Raw genomic sequence first — 10,911 nt, forward strand, 5'->3', positions numbered from 1 at the left:
GCTTGTGGAAGAAATTGGAAACATTTATTATTCTTTTAATGCAAAAATTGTCTCTTGGATTCATATGTCATTATCCTGTCTGAAATGTCCCAACAAAAGTGAGTTAAATTGAGGTCCTGAATTTTAGGCATTTTTGCACTTTGCTTTTGGTCACACAATGTCACTATGCAAGGCTCAACTCAGCGAGTTTTTAAGCCAGGAAAAATTTGCTGAGTGTTTTATGTGCCTGAGTAGCAAGAAAGGATACCAGCATGTCTCATTATGGATTAGCTACATTTTGATCTAGGAAGAATAAGTGGGTGTTTCTTGTACTTCTCATCAAGAAGATGGGAAAGGATGCAGAGGGAAGAGGAGGAATCAGACAGTCACCATTCCTGGCCTCTGAACCAGCCTGTGGCTGTTCCCAGACATTCCATGAGGCTCAGGAGCTGGACTTTGCTTATGCAATTTAACGGCATCCTCTGAGATGTTCATCTAGGTCTTCCTCCACAAGAAATGTGCTAGATGCTGTTATGACATCACATGAGAGAACCATGCTGTGGTTTGTTTGCAGCACTGGTGCCTTAAACACATACCTTTGGCCTTCACCAGCTGTACAGCTTTGGGGTGATCAGAAAGAATTAGAGAAATAAAGGCCCATGGGTTAAAACTTTGCTTCCAAGTCTTGTGATATAAAAACCAAAAGTACCCAGACATGCCCACATGTATCCATGTACTCTAGGAGCAATGTCTACCATGCCAGCAGAACTGAAACAAGCCCACCCCAGAGACCTTTCCTTGGTACAGTCATTCCCACTGAGTCCATGTGGTCAGGCAAGAAGCTGGTTTTACAGTTCTCCATGGCAGTGTGGAGTTAGGACCTGGTTTTGCCATACTGGATCCCAGCTGGCTGGGGCCTTCCAAGCCACGAGTTCCAGACCAGTATCTCCCCATCAGTACCCTGGCTGGAGCCCGGCCCGATCAACAAAGGGCTCCACCCCAGCATCCAGGCAGAGCAGTAAGGGGAACAGCAAACTGGGCTTTTCAGACACCAGCTGTTTCCCTGGCATTGCTGCCTCCCTCTCTGCATGTGCCTTTGTCATTCCCTGAATCTCTGCCCGCTGCAAAACTCTTGGAATCAGTTAAAATGACTTTTGGGATGTTTTCCTCTTGCCTTAAAGGATTCATGTGCTTTGTTTTTCCCTCAGTCACAGCAGAACATAGAGAATGGTCTACATGGAAAATGTGAAAGATGGTTTCTATGTAAATGCAAGGTAATGTCAGCCAAATTAATTTGTTCATTCAACATCTATAAATAATTTTGTATTCTGCATTTACAAATTTATATTATTTCTTATAGGGAATCTATTTTCTACATATTCAATTCATTTTTTAACTGCTCCAACCATTTTTCACCATTCCATAAAGCAGGTTCATTTACAAATTATGCTTATCAATCATAAGGGAAATTACCTCTTTTATTTCTTATTATGAGATTGAAGTTCCATCCCTTTTTGGTGAAGATTTTGTAGTATCTTACAAAAAATTTTCGATTCAGGGAGTGGGGGAAGGTAGGGAAGGTCAGACAAATGCTGCCAAAGGCTAGCTACAATTATCAGCTTGAGAAAAAACCAGCTACAGTTTGTAGAGTGACGTGGAACAAGTACAAATACATAATTTTATAATGTTATGACCTTCCTTAAAATTCATTAATGCAAATTGGTTAAAATTTAGGTGAGTTATTAAGAACCCCATAAAATAGACAATCTATTAATGCAGAATGAGCTAGCAACATTGATACTTTAAATCTAGGAAATACGGATTTTTATCAGCTTGCCCTCAGAATGAGTGAAGAGATTTTCCAGGATAAGAGACACCTGAGTGATTTAAACTTTCAGGCTGACATAACTCTGTTGTTGAGTGCATGTAACCTCCCCAAATCACAGACAGGTGCTAGGCACAGGTCTTCCACAGAAGAGAAAATCAAAGCTTTGAATCATACATTCAAGGGCTTCTCGCTGAGACAGAAGTGAAATAATTTTAAACAAAATTCTGGATATTGAATAAACATCACAGCAGCACGGATGGTGGCAGCAGAAGCCAGAAGGGTACCTGGGCTGTTCCCCAGCTCTGGCCCTGGCTTTGCATAGTGCTGTGTCTGGGATGGGGGCAATTCCAGCTGTGCCAGAGCAGGTGTGGGAGTGTCCCCACAAGCAGATAGATGAGCCACCTCCTGTGTGAGCAGCACCAACCTCGGCCCACTGGAGAGGCCATGCCTGCAACATCAAGCAACCTTTCTCCAGGCACACTGTGGTGTTTTCCAGTTACAACCCCTCTGTGTATGGCCAATATCCTAACAAACATCCTGTTCCTTCTGTGAGTCATAGTGGCTTTACACCAGCAGGCAGCAGCGGAAAGAAAACATCTCAGACTTAAAATGCACCATCTCAGCCTCCTGCTCTACTGCCCCCCAGAAAATACAACACACCTGGGGCTGTTTTAATGACACCTGATAGACTCCACTTACCCTCCTAAGAGTATCCTCTGATGTAACTACAGTGAGGAATAACTTCTCCCTACACTGTCAGCAGGACAAATGTGGATTTCTTCAAAATAATAGAGATCTGAAAATAAAAGGATATTGATTTAGGCCATGTTGTCAATCACAAGAAAGAACAATCCAACAGGTATAGCATAAAGGGAGTTTGTAACAAAATGTGCTTTTGTTTCTGAAGACCAGCAGATATACATGGTTTTAATGTTGGTTGGATGGACTATAAATTTCCAAGCATTTCCTCTGAGACAAAGTATTTTGCTGGAGACAAGCAAGACCAAGAGAATTTCCACTGGACCAAAAAAAATTATTCAACAACTTCATTAGCACCTTAGAAGGGCAACAGCAGGAAGATCTGAGTAATGTGCTATGCAGGTGAACTTGGCAAGCATCTGGTAAGTCCCACCTTGTGCAGATCCCTCAGCCACTGTTGGCACCCAGGTTCCTGATACCTGGCTGTCTTGAGGTGCTACTGACACAAAAGCTTCCACCATTTGGATCTTGCTCCCCCTCATTCCCAGCAGGAAGGATGCTGCCAGCCTCAGGCATGCTGCTCCAGGCTGTGAGTAACCCCAGATCCTATGGCCAGCAGGCATTTGCTACAAAAATGCACAGGGAGGCAGTCCAGGGTCTGACTGCACAGGGCTGCACAGACAGACCCATGGCATGGGACACAGCCTTTATATTAAACAGAGCTTCAAAGCTGCAAAAATATTAACAGAGACCAAAAAATGGAAGCATAAAGGTCCTTTAATAGCCCTATGCTGCTCTTGCCATGAGCTCAAGCGCTTAGTGAGGAAGTGACCTTTACAAAATTATTGTTTATGATCTCTGTGTGTGTGCCAGTATAGGCACAAAGAGTATTCCAATTTATTTAAAAGGTTACATATCAAAACTGAATATGCAGTACAACTGTGTTATCACACTGTATAGCTTTTACACAGGAAATCCAATCCTTGAGTATGACTTCTAGGCACTGGGGCCAGATTCTCTCTCACTATTCAAACTACAGATGAAGATGCAATATAACAAAATAATTTATTCATCCTACATTTCTTGTTTTTAAATTATCTAAAAATCACTGAGAAATTTCCCCAAATAATTCCTGGCTTTAAATTATTCACAAATTCTTCCAATAAACAGTATTTTAGCTTGCAAAATATTTGAACATGGAATTCAAGGGACTCAATATCCTGGCAAGCCAAGCCTGGTCATGCTGAAAAATTTGGTTGTCTCAGTTTCAGAACCTGATTCAATTTATTTTGAGTTGTATGGTATCTCTTATGGTACCTTATGCATCATAAACAATCTCCCCCTCCCCTGCTGCTTGTTAGAGGCACTGGCTGTGCCTGATGAGGGAGACTGACCCAGCACTGCCTTACCTGCCCTCAAGCTGGCTCCAGTAACTAGGTGGGAAACCACTCCCCTGCTCCGAGGGAATACTTGTGTGTGTCTATTTCCTTGCTCCACCAGTGAGAAAATGCCTTGAATCAGCCATAGGGAATATGCTGTTCAGCTGCCAAGGTGAAAGATGAAATCAGGACACATTTAGCCCAGCAAAATAAGTGATTACACTCATGTGCACAACAATGGATGACCTCACAAAATAAAAACTAAACTGAAATTTAAAAGTACATTCCTAGACTGCTGTTATCGATGAGGACCTCTCCTCCCCTGTGGGATTGGTAGCACAGGGGCTGCTAAGGCCAGGCGCAAGCCTTGCTTAGGCTGTTCCCCCTGGGCAGCCCCTTGCCCTTGTTTGAGCTGGGTGAGCTCACCTTCCTGGGCTGGCCCATGGGGTCCCATGGACACCTCTGCAGGCTGCCAGCAGCTTCTCCTCTAAGCCCCCCACACATCACAGCTCCGGCCAGAACTCATCCTACTGCATCCATGGAGGAGTCAAGCATCCTTCCTGCTTCTCCTTGTTCCTAGGAACACAAAAATACTTGTGCCAAGCAGGCCCACACCCCATCCTCTCATCTCACTTGCTGGTGTTGGTTTCTCCTCCTGATATGGAAGACTTGCCAAACTATAATTTCTCTTGTGTCCCTTAGTAAGAACATTATTTTCACCTTCAGTTCTTCCTGCAAGTCACTGAGCTCTAGATAATGTTTAAACTAGATACACCATGAGAACAATTCTGTACAAACACCTTATTAGATCTAGGACTTCTTTTGTGAAGTCAGCTTCTAATTGAAACCACACATCCCTTGTTAGAGCTCCAATGACAGTCATTGCATGTATACCACTTTTTCTAAGCTGCCTCAAACTATCAGCCATTATAATTTATCATGAATCTTGTCTTCAATGGTTAAAAATCCAAACAACCACTTCCGTATTCTGCTTGGACATACTCACTGACCTTGGCCATGATCATGACCAGACAGCACAAATGAGGAGAAATTGGCCCCTAAGATTCACTTCATGCTGAAGTACAAAGTTCAATATATTTTTTTTAAATCCTCAAATGGAAATTGGAAATCTGCAGAGTTTCTTATTTTATTGTTTATTCTCATTTGTTTCTGCTTCTTGATGAATCCTGTAATTCACAAGGTAAAGGTTTCCCAAAGTGTTCCATCCAGCTAAAACCTTCCTGGAAGCCTTCAAATACGCCGTCCCACAGAACAGATCACAAATATCAGGCAGCATGATGTAAAATCCAAATCTTACAATTAAATATATCACTGAAAAATTATTTTCTGCAAGTATATGAAATATCTAATTGAAATTTTGCTTTTTCAAATATTCATGAAAGGTAATTTCAAGTGCAAGTATGCTCGTAGAAAGCAAATTCACTAAGTCATAGGCATGATCAATTTGGAGTTAATTTTTGAATTTAAATGAATATTCATAGACATTTTCAACTATTCGTTTAACTTCAATACAGACTCATCAGCACTCATTTGCACCTAGTTTTTATTAGTGCAAATCAGAATTAAAAACACTGAAATCAAAAGTTGAGCATGTCTGAAAAATCCTTAAAAATCACAATTAAAACAGCCTTTCTTATCTTCAGAATGGAATAAATCTAGCTTTCTTTTTCTAGCTTCATTTTCTATCAAAATTTGAGAATGATTTGTTAACTTTTGAAGTTATTGTTCTGCTGTCAGCTAAAGCTATTTATATGCTTTGATACTAAACATTCCTTTACATAATTGTGTCTCTTCCTCCCAATTCCTTAAAAATTACTCATCTGCAATACTTTTTTTTCCACATTTCCTAGGATTTAGTTTAAATAAAGATTATAAAACTCTCATAAAATTTTCTATTTCAAGCTGATTTCAAATGCTACCAAGTTGAATATTAAAAATTATTCCACTTACAAAAAATTTGACAATATCAAGAAGAAGGAGGATTATATAGGCAGTAAATCTAAGCAATGGGAGGTCAATAAATTATTGAACGATTTTCCTAGAGAGCAGCAATAGTCATTCTTAGGTTACCTACATGCTTTGTGTTCTCATGTGACTGAAGAACTGGTGGGATATGATAATACAGTAAAATTGCATTGTTTGAAAAGCTTTAGTAATGAAATTTTTTTTCACATCTTATGATTTATTCTTTCTCAGTTTGATGAAAACTCAGCACTTACTTATTTTATATGTCTTCAATTTTATCTGGAAATGCTGGGATGACCCTGAAGCTGTTTAGAAAGATGGGACTATATTAAAGGTCATATTTTCAAAGATATTCTAGGTAAGTTAGAAGTGTAAAGGTCTATTCTCCTATAGGATTCAAAATGTCCTAGTCTCTTCTAGAAAGGGCATAAATCTGTGACTATTTGGCTCTTTTGACTGTCTCCCTAACGTTCCTTGATCAGAGCAATGCACAATGACACACACTGAGTTGCATCACAAAAGCTAACAAATTACATTAGAGCTAATTGAGTTTGTGCTCTATGATATCAAACATAAGCCTTTGCAGAAAATCCAACAATGAACCTGATGCCCATCATTCTTGAAGACTTACCAATCCTTTCTTCCTCCTTCCTCCTGGAAAGATGAAGAACAGATGTAGAACAACATCTCTTAAGAATGTCATGGCACTTTCTGGATGTCACAAATGCAATATTTGCAGTTATTGTTTGCATTTATATGGAGCTAATTACTTCACTACAAAATAGTTTTCTGGGAAGTATTTGGAACAAATGACAAATCTAAAAGAAAAAAAAACCAAGAAAACAGGGTTCCCCTCCCCTTTTATTTTTGAACCATTTTTCTTAGATTATCCTAACATCTAAAATCAATATTTTTCCTTCTACTTATTTTCTTCAGAATCCAGCTTTTGGGCATGTTTTATACAAGGCAAAGTGAAAGGCTTAGCTTTGAAGTCACAGAAAATTCACTGGCCAAATGTATCAACAATTCATGGAAATACATGTTAAGGCATAGAGCAGAGAACTGGTACAGATCAGAGAAACTAGCCAAGCTGCTGTATCAGCTCAGCTTCATTTATTAAAAGGAACTGACAAGATATTCTGTATTGGAGTCTTGGATATATTACTTACAGAACAACAGGTCAAACTTTATGAGAAATTTCTGTTGCTGCCTTTTGAGGATGCAAAGGTCTTACTGCAGTAGGATCATTTAACTCCCCTGAGACAAGACATTCTCGTTCCATCCTCTTCACTTTTATTTCTTACAGGATATTCAGTGTTCTGCAATAATCAGCAATTATCTACAGTTCTGAAAATACAAACAAAACATGACATTTCCTTAAATCCTTTCCTATTATTAGAATACTGAGACAGTCAATGCTAATTGATTAGGTAAGACATGTCTTAGTGAAGGAAACTGGTTTAACACAGGTTTTAATTTCAATTGCACAATTCTGCAGTATTCTTCCCCATTCAGCAGAAAGAATTTTCATCCTTGATCTCTTTGCTTTCTTATTCACCCCACAGTCATTTATTCAGCTCTGTGGTTGTGAAGACTGCAGTAGCTGTTAGTCTACATGAAGAAACTGTTATAGGCACACCAAATAGATGATATGCAAATATACCATTGTGATTCATATGTTTCTTTAGGCTAATTTATATTTTAATGAATTTGGTCTTTGGGAATTGAAGTAGTTTAGCTTCAGAAATAGAGCTTGTTGAAAACCTTTCACTGAAATACATAAATTTCAAGCATGTTTTCAGCCAGCTCAAATCATTGTTGAGATTCTTTATTTAGTGAACCAACACTTCAATAAATAAGATAGAGACACAACTTTTGTATAATAATCCATAATTTGATATATGAGAGATAGGGATAGCAGAGAAGGCCATGCCCACTGGGACAAGCTATTTCTGAGGTACAACACAGTTATAAACCACAATCTGAAAATTACTCTAAAATCACTTCACCGCTGTTTTGTTGCAGGAGTAGCTTCTTTCAGGAGATAATTCAAAGTAATTTGAAAGATGCCATCAAGATTGAATAGACAAGTTGTAGTCATAATTGGGAAACACAGGAGTGGCTCACGCGCCAGACAGGCAGGAATAGGCTGATGGGAGCACTCATAAGGTGGAAGTGGTCAGTGTTGCACCCTGGTGTCACTAGAGCTGATCTGAGGAAGATCACCCACACCAAAACTCCCACAGATATGAAAGAACTGTAAAACCAGCACAGTTCTGACATTAGCATGCAACATAGAATTTTGGTGGGAAAATCCAGAACTCAGGTTAGTGAAGAGAATTCAGGCATTAATGAAACTGCTTTGGGAAGGGGTGCAAGCCTTACCCACACTGGCTGTCACAATGACTAGCCACTGCCTTCTGAATTCATATTGAAGCTTTAAGGCATGCATTTTCCCTGCAAAAAAAAGCATTGAATTTGAATTTTACCTAGGCTGGATACAGTCCAACATCTGAAAAATCTAGACTTCCATTGTCAACACTCAGCTACAGGAAATCTGAGCTTTTAAAGAAGCCCCTTACACAACGGACATTTTGGAGCTCTGGCTCATTAGCTGTGGATTACTGAGTTCACTGCTGCTAGAAAGCCTGTGCTGTCATGGTCAAGCCAGAGTCATCCATGGTGGCCACTGCTGGCTCTTTAAATAGATTACTTCAGTTTGGATGGAAAGAATATGCAGATCTAAGATACAATCAGGAGGACAGGGAAAGACAGAATGAGATTAAGAGAGATATCACTAGAAAACCTCACACACTGAAAACAATGGCAGTAAAATCACAATGACAGAACAATCATTTATGTCATACCAGTTTGAGAGAACATCGATTTAAAAGGTGTAATCAGATCCATTTATTGCAAGGACTAAAAAAATATGGAAACTGTGAAAGTGAATACAAATACATCCTTTGCTGTATTTTAAACCAGTAGCATAGCTTTACCCAATTAGAATGAAATCCATCTTATAAGAAATATCTAATTAGATATGGTAAACTTATTTTATTTTAAAAGAAAGACTTTGATGATTCCTAATTATACACATACATGTTCCCTAAGTAAATTACTCATTGTCTAAGGCATTACATCCAACATGTCCTTATACAACAGTGGCATCTAGTGGCCAGCGGCCAGGCTCCGCTCCAGCTGGAAGAGGGAGACGCTCAACGCAGGAGTTATGATAAACACCACCGGGTTTTTTGTTTGTTTAATAGATCGCATTATTTCAGATAACGAAATAATTCATGGATTATTATGCTCATGTTAATTACAGGCCTTTTAGCATCCTAGCAGAAGGCACGAACCGATTGATACTTGGATACTGGGAGAGGAAAGGGAAAGCCCATCCACTGCTAGTCCAATGGAAACTAGGGTTGTGCCAGGTGCTTTCTGCCATGCTAGCAACACCAACACATGTAGTCTCTTTCTGTACCTCCAGATTTGTTCCCTGTAGTCCATTTGGTCCAGGTTATCATTCAAGTTGGGAGAATTTTTGCTGTCAACTGGGCGATGAGCAGGGAGCGGATGCGGCGGCCCCACAGCCGCGCCGGCAGCACCGGCAGGAGCAGCCCCGGGCGCCCCGCGCAGCCCAGAGCCAGCCCCGCATCCTCACATCGAGCTGCTCTGCTCCGTGCCCCACACCTCGGCTGCAGTCGGGAAAGCCTTCTGCAAGCCCCTTTGCTTTCTGTCAGCCACCCAACAGCACACCGGTGAGAATACAGCAGCATGTGCTGCCTCTGATTGCAGCACTAGAGATAAAACACCCAGTGGAATAAATAATTACATTTTACAGACCTGCATCCTGGAAGTATCTGTAATTAACGAGAAACAGAAAAAAAATGATGTGATGACAACATGTCCTAAAAGCAATGCATCACCATGACCCTGACTAACTTGCCATCAGCTGAGCACTGCATTTACCAGTAAATCTCATTTTATGAAAAATAAGAACTTTATATTCTAGAACTAGCTGTATGTTCTGGATAACAACATTGTGAGTATACAATCTTGCTATAGATGACAACCAGAGGCGTCAGTGAAAGCCGTGTTTTAAAAAGCATATGCCTCTGAGATCCAATACTGATCTTATTGGTCAGACATGCAAACCCAAATAGTATTTCTCAGCTCCTCATTGTAACAGGCTACTCCTATTCCCAGAAAAGCCTTGGGGCTTGATACCAGAAGTCCTGAAACGTCAGACATCATTCAACTGTCAGATTGGCAAGCTGTGTTCTTGGTTATCTGTGAGAACCAAATAAAATTCAGATTCCACCTCAACTCACAGGAATGCAGTACTATTTTTGAGAGTCTATAAACTCAAACATATTCCTGGCAGATCTGAGCCCTTATTTCTTAACAAATAAATATCATAATTGAGATCATTAATTAAATTTGGAATGTCTTTTTTTTTGTGTGTGTGTTCTCAAAAAAAATGTATCACAATACATTAAACACGGATTTTCAGCATCATCCACTTATTACAACTAGTATTGTCTTATATTTCATTTCTCCTGATCAATGACATTATGGAAAGTCAGAATATCTTGTAGAAATCAGCTGCTTTGTCCAGTTTTTTTGAAGGCAAAAGACAAGTCAAGGATTTCATGCACCAAACCCGATCTCTAACCAGTCTGGGATTTTCCCAATTCCCTGCTGCTGGGTCCCACTTACCCGGCTTTTCCTCTCAATCCAGCCATCCTGAGAAGGGCTGCACTAAGTCAGCATTCTTCGACTGGATTGTTCCAGTGATCAATAGAGAAAGGACAATGATTTATTTATAAAGCAGCAATGCAGCACTGCAAGAATTAGTTCTCTTCTGGAAATGTTTCCCATTTTACACATTTCCTACATAAAAGAATGCACAATAAACTTCAGCATGAATTGCAGTGCAAACCACATTTTAACTGTACTCCTTCATTTGCTTCTTTTTAGGAAGCATTGTGTGGTTTTGTTGTTTGGCTGTTGGGGATTTTTGGGGGGTGGCGT

Source organism: Camarhynchus parvulus, chromosome 8 (genome assembly GCF_901933205.1).
Source record: "Camarhynchus parvulus chromosome 8, STF_HiC, whole genome shotgun sequence".
Classification (NCBI taxonomy): domain Eukaryota; kingdom Metazoa; phylum Chordata; class Aves; order Passeriformes; family Thraupidae; genus Camarhynchus; species Camarhynchus parvulus.